The sequence below is a fragment of the Arvicola amphibius genome, chromosome 12 (assembly GCF_903992535.2).
Source record: "Arvicola amphibius chromosome 12, mArvAmp1.2, whole genome shotgun sequence".
NCBI classification, from domain to species: domain Eukaryota; kingdom Metazoa; phylum Chordata; class Mammalia; order Rodentia; family Cricetidae; genus Arvicola; species Arvicola amphibius.
This window is the reverse complement of record NC_052058.2, coordinates 20,282,500-20,288,518: the sequence shown is the minus strand read 5'-3', so window position 1 is coordinate 20,288,518 and position 6,019 is coordinate 20,282,500. Positions and strand designations below refer to the sequence as shown.

The 6,019-nt window shown below is 39.5% G+C and overlaps 1 pseudogene; it reads left to right on the top strand.

The window, feature by feature from the left end:
- The first annotated feature begins 885 nt into the window (after nt 1–885).
- Nucleotides 886–1,849, top strand: LOC119827050 (annotated as a pseudogene).
- The last annotated feature ends 4,170 nt before the right edge of the window (nt 1,850–6,019 follow it).

Sequence of the window (6,019 nt, the reverse complement as noted above, 5' to 3'; positions counted from 1 at the left end):
AGGCAGATCTCTGAGTTCGAGGCCCGCCTGGTCTACAAGAGCTAGTTCCAGGACAGACTCTAGAAACTACAGGGAAAACCCTGTCTCGAAAAACCAAAAAAAAAACAAAAAAAGAAAAAAAGAAAATATTCAACAATATTTAGTTATATTGACCATAAATATCTTTTATCTGCACCAATAATGAGTAAAAGAAGTGCATTTAGATTGGAACTAGAGAAGATTAAGGAAGTGGCCATTTTGGAGGAGAGAAGGGGTGGTGTAGGATTTGCTTAGTCTATTTGAGTCTCCTTCATTTATTTAAACTGTCTTAGTTTCTATTGCAAATTTTTTACTAGTGCCTCAAAGAGGCCTAAAATTCTGACTGATATTTTTGAGGATAGGTAGTGTTAGTTTTGTTTTCCTGAGTGAATATAAGGAGGTAGGAATGAAAATGTCAGTGTTTCAGGAGCCAAAAACTTGAGGAAGCAAACAAGTTGAAGTTAGAAAGCTGGAAATGTAATGGGATGCCACATCCTTGGTCTGGTCCACTGTTGATACTTCCTAGTATAAGTGATGCTCTTACACAATATATAAGGCGACATCACCATGAATAGGAAGACAAAGTTCTGAAGCCTACAGTAAGCAAGACAAGTGAATTATAAGGCAAAATGTGGGGCCAAAGATTGGTTTGCAGAAAGGGGCAGTTTAGTTCTAATTATTAGATAGTTCTAATACTGAAGACTGGAAGAGTGGGCAGGGGGTGGAATTCAATATGATTGCCTCTAAAACCATGTACTAGGGGAAGTTTACTTCTAGCAGTCTGGGGAAGGCATTGAAAGTTTTCTTGATAAGATGCCAATTGGCTAATTCCCCACTTATGTCTTCTAGATCTTACTTTATAAGCACATGATTGCTGAGCAATGGACACTGGGAAACTGGAGCCAGGTGGTAACAGAATTCATCATTTTGGGCTTCCCTTACCTTCAAGGTGTCCAGACTTATCTCTTCTTGTTGTTGCTTGCCATTTTACCTCACTACAATATTGGGAAACCTGCTGATATTCTTGCTGGTCCACATGGACTCTCGGCTCCACACACCCATGTACAAGTTTGTCAGCATTCTTTCCTTCTTGGAGCTTGGCTACACAGCTGCCACCATCCCTAAGATGCTGGCAAACTTGCTCAGTGAGAAGAAGACCATTTCCTTTTCTGGATGCCTCCTGCAGATCTATTTCTTTCACTCCTTGGAGCTACCGAGTGCTACCTCTCTGACAAGCAAATGGCATATGACAGGTACTTAGCCATCTGCCGGCCCCTCCATTATCCTACCCTCATGACCCAGACACTCTGCACCAAGATAGCTATTGGCTGCTGGTTGGGAGCTTGGCGGGACCAGTGGTAGAAATTTCCTTGGTTGTCTTGTCTTCCTTTCTGTGGTCCCAATCATATTGAAACACATCTTTTGTGACTTTCCCTCCTGTACTGAGCTTGGCTTGTACCGACACGATCAGTCAATGTCCTGGTAGATTTTATTGTAAACTCCTGCAAGATCCTGGCCACCTTCCTGCTGATTCTCAGCTCCTACCTGCAAATTATCCGCACAGTACTACAGGATCCCTTCTGCTGCAGGCAAGAAGAAGGCCTTCTCCACCTGTGCATCCCACCTCACTGTGGGTTCTCTTCTTCTATGGCAGCATCCTCTTCATGTATGTGCGGCTGAAGAAAAGTTACTCCCTTGACTATGACCAGAGCCTTGGCAGTGGTCTACTCTGTGGTTACCCCCTTTTCTTAACCCATTCATTTACAGTTTGCGCAACAAGGAAATCAAGGAGGCCCTGAAGAGGCAGCTGATGAGAACAGGGATGCTGTGATGATGGGCGGCAGAATGAAGGTCAAGGACAGATGTGATATATGATGGCTAAGACTCTCATCAAGAGTCAGAAGAGGAGAAATGAAGCATCTCATTCTTCTCTTTGTCAGGTGTTGGTGTAATGGCAAGGGCTGCCTGGCCTTCAGTGTTATCGTAGTCATTACAATATCTGCTGGATACCGCAGACAGCTTGACCCCAGAGACTGCAAAGTATACACAACCACTTCAGCATCATAGGATGCTGTGATTTTATAACTTCAGATACTTGTTAATCATGCTTAGAAATATTGCCAAATTATGTTTCTTATCTAATACATGTAGGCTCAAAGTGACTTGACTTAATATAAATCATATACTTGTATCTTAAACAATGATTCTTATTGAATAAAATTTGGAGCAAAAATAAATGTTTCTTAGATTATGCAGCAATTTTCTTGAATAGAAAACACTAGTCTATTGGGTATATGTGTGAAATTTCACAATTTGAGTCTAATTTATAGTTTATTGAATGACTTATCAATTCCTTGGTATTGGTAAGGTAGACGATTCTCTTTAAATCTTGATTTTACAATGTAATGTTTCTTATAGGAATCTTTTAATAGTGAAAACAAAAATCTCTAAGCCACAATACATAGTTTCTAGTTTAAAATATTATTTTTCTTAGATTTAGTAACTTTAATCCACTTGATTCCTCTTAATCTGAGAATTAGAATCACATTATTATGAACATGTAAAATATAGTTACATTTAGTACATATATATGTAACAAAAATTGTCTCAGAAGAAAGGAATAGCATTGTGAGCATTTATTCCTCCAGAAGTTCTGGCTTTGGGGTGTGGCCTTGTCTGCTATGTGACAACTGAGAAGCTGCAGAGAGTGAGCACTCCCACTCTCTTGTTTTGGCTCTTGCTTGGCATGGTCAGGGACCAAGCAGCAGAGAGGAGGATCAGCGGTGGCTTCAGCCTCACTCTCTATCTGTGAGTTTGTCTTTTTCATTATCACCCCCTTCATAAATTGACTATTATACCTTCATGAGTTCTTGTTTATTTCTGGCACCCATTGTGGGGCATAAACCCGCGACCCTGAGACTAACACTCTCATATTCTGCCAACTGAGCTGATGAAAAAAGAACTCACAAAGGTGTAATAACCAATTTATTAAGGGGGTGCAGTGAGAAAGACAAACTCTCAGATTACAGAGTAAGGTTAAAGCCACTGCTGATTCCTGTGCCACCTCTCTGCCACTTGGTCTCTGGCCACATCAAGCACCAGTCAGAGTAAGAAAGCTAGCATGCTTTCTCTCCAGGTTATCAGTTGTCACTTAGTAGACAAGGCCATGCTCTAAGGCCTACACCCTAAAGCTATAGGCAGAATGAATTCCCACACAGAATAAACCACTCAGAATGCATCCTTGTGTGTCCTGGTGAGTCATCTGTGTCATTGTTAGTTGTTCTAAGCATCTACATTCCTTTCAAAGCATGGAAGTGTAGGAGCTGGGCTATTGTGAGGAAACAAATTTACATTGCACTAATTGTTTTATTAAAATAGCTATTTCCTGTAACATGACTATTAGAAAGTGGGGATTTACTTACTAACCAGTACTAAAAATTGTTTATGCATCTGAATATTTTTGCAATTGAAAGATAAAACTTTGACTATAAGGAAGCATCTAGGGAACTGAAGAGGTGGTTCACCATTTAAAGGTTATTTCTGCTCTTGTAAAGGACTGAAGTTCAGGCCCCAGTACCTGCCTCAGGTGTCTCACAACTGACTATAACTCCAGCTCCAAGGGACTCAATTATTTCTTACATCTCTATACACAGATGCACAAATATGCACATTGTTTCAAAATAACTACTTTGAAAAGAAGAATACTAGTTCTATACATCTAGAGGCTATAGCATCCCCCCAATTAGTTACACTTTCTACTACCTTTAAAATCCCACCCCACCCATCCTTCTTTAAGCACAGCACATGTTGTAATACTGTCTTTTTATTTATGCTTTGAAAATTTCATGTAATACATTTTGATCATATCTCCCAACTCTTCCCAAATTTACACCTAACTTGTTATCTCTCCAACTTCATGCTCTCTCTCTCTCTCTCTCTCTCTCTCTCCCTCTCTCTCTCTTTCTAAATAAAGTCAGGTGGACAGAAAGTAGGAGGCTTATGTATAGGATTTGCTTCCTGCTCCGCAGAAGGAGTGTGGGGACAGATTTGACACAAGAGAGGCACCTGGGTTTAGATATACATGGCATGGTTCTAAAAGAAGACTAAAGGTTAGTTACAGGGCAGGTAGGAGCATCCAGACTAGGCTGAGCTATTGAATGTGGGACCCAAGCTAGATAAGGATGGGGAGGCCAGACATATTCTTTAGGCTAAACCCTGGAGGAAGAAACACACCTCAACCTGAAAGACAGACACTACCATAGAGTAACGTGTTGGGAAAAGGTTTTCGAATCAAATGGTCCTAAGAAACAAGCGGGCGTGGCTATCCTAATATCTAACAAAATTGATTTCAAACTAAAATCAATCAGAAGAGAAGGAGAAGGGCACTTTATAGTCATAACAGGAGCAATTAATCAAGATGAAGTCTCAATCCTGAATATCTATGCCCTTAATGCAAGGAACACCAAATATGTAAAAGAAACTACTAAAACTTAAATCGCACATCAAAACCCACACACTAATAGTAGGAGTCTTCAACACTCCACTCGCGCCAATGGACAGGTCAAACAGACAGAAACCTAACAGAGAAATAAGAGAACTAACAGATGTACTGAATCAAATGGACTTAACAGACATCTATAGAACCTTCCACTGAAACCAAAAAGAATATACCTTCTTCTCAGCACCTCATGGAACCTTCTCTAAAATTGATCACATACTCGGTAACAAAGCAAACATCCACAGATACAATAAAAATTGGAGTAATCCACTGTGTCTTATCGGACCACCATGGAGTAAAGTTAGAATTCAACAACAATACCACTCCCAGAAAGCATATAAACTAGTGGAAACTGAACAGTCAACTACTGAATCACCCCTGGGTCAAGGAAGAAATAAAGGAATTACAACCTTTTTTGAATTTAATAAAAATGAAGGCACAACATATCCAAACCTATTGGTTTTCTTATATGAAACATTTTTGCATCTCTGAGATAAAGATTACTGAATTATGGTAGATCATCTCTTTGATATGTTCTTGGATTCAGTTTGCAAATATTTTATTCAGTATTATTGAATCTTTGTTCATAAGGATAATTGATCTATAATTCTCTTTCTTTGTTGGGTCTACATGTGGGGTTTGTGTATCAGGGTAACTGAGGCCTCATAAAATAAATTGAGTAATGTTTCTCATGTTTCTATTTTGTAGTATAATTTGAGGGATATGGGCTTTAGCTCTCCTTTGAAAAGGTGGTAGTAAGAAAAAAGAGGGAAAAAGAAAAACTGGTAGAATTCTGTGATAAAAATGGGAGATCACCAAGTCCAGCTGGACCGGGACTGATGGAGCATGTGATCAAACCAGACTCTGACTGTGGCTGACAATGGGGGCTCACTGAGAGGCCATTGATAAAGGCACTGGGACTTGTTTCTACTGCATGTAATGGCTTTTTGGGACCCTAGTCTATTTGGATGCAAAGCTTCCTAGGCCTGGATGTAGGGAGGAGGGCCTTGGACTTCCCCACAGGGCAGGGTTCCCTGCCCTCTCTTAAGGAGGGAGGAGGGGAAGTGGGGGAGCAGGAGGGGAATGGAAGGAGGGGAGGAAGTGTAAATTTTTTGAATAGAAAAAAATAAAAATAAATAAATAAATAAATAAATAAATAACTTTTTAAAAAGTTATCTGGTCCTCGGATTACTTTTCTTTTTTTTCTTTGGTTGGGAGACTTTCGGAGACTGCTTCTATTTTCTCAGAAATATAGATCCATTCAAATTGCTTATTGATTTTGATCTAACTATGGAAGTTGGTATATACTGAGAAAATTGTCTATTCCTTTTATATTTTCCAATTTTGTGCAATACACTGTAAATGGAGACTGTCCATTTCCAAGTTCCAAGACCCATATGATCACACAGAAACTATATTAATTACAACACTGTTTGGACTATTAACACAGGCTTCTTGTTAACTAACACTTACATTTTGAATTATCCAACTTTTGTTATTCTG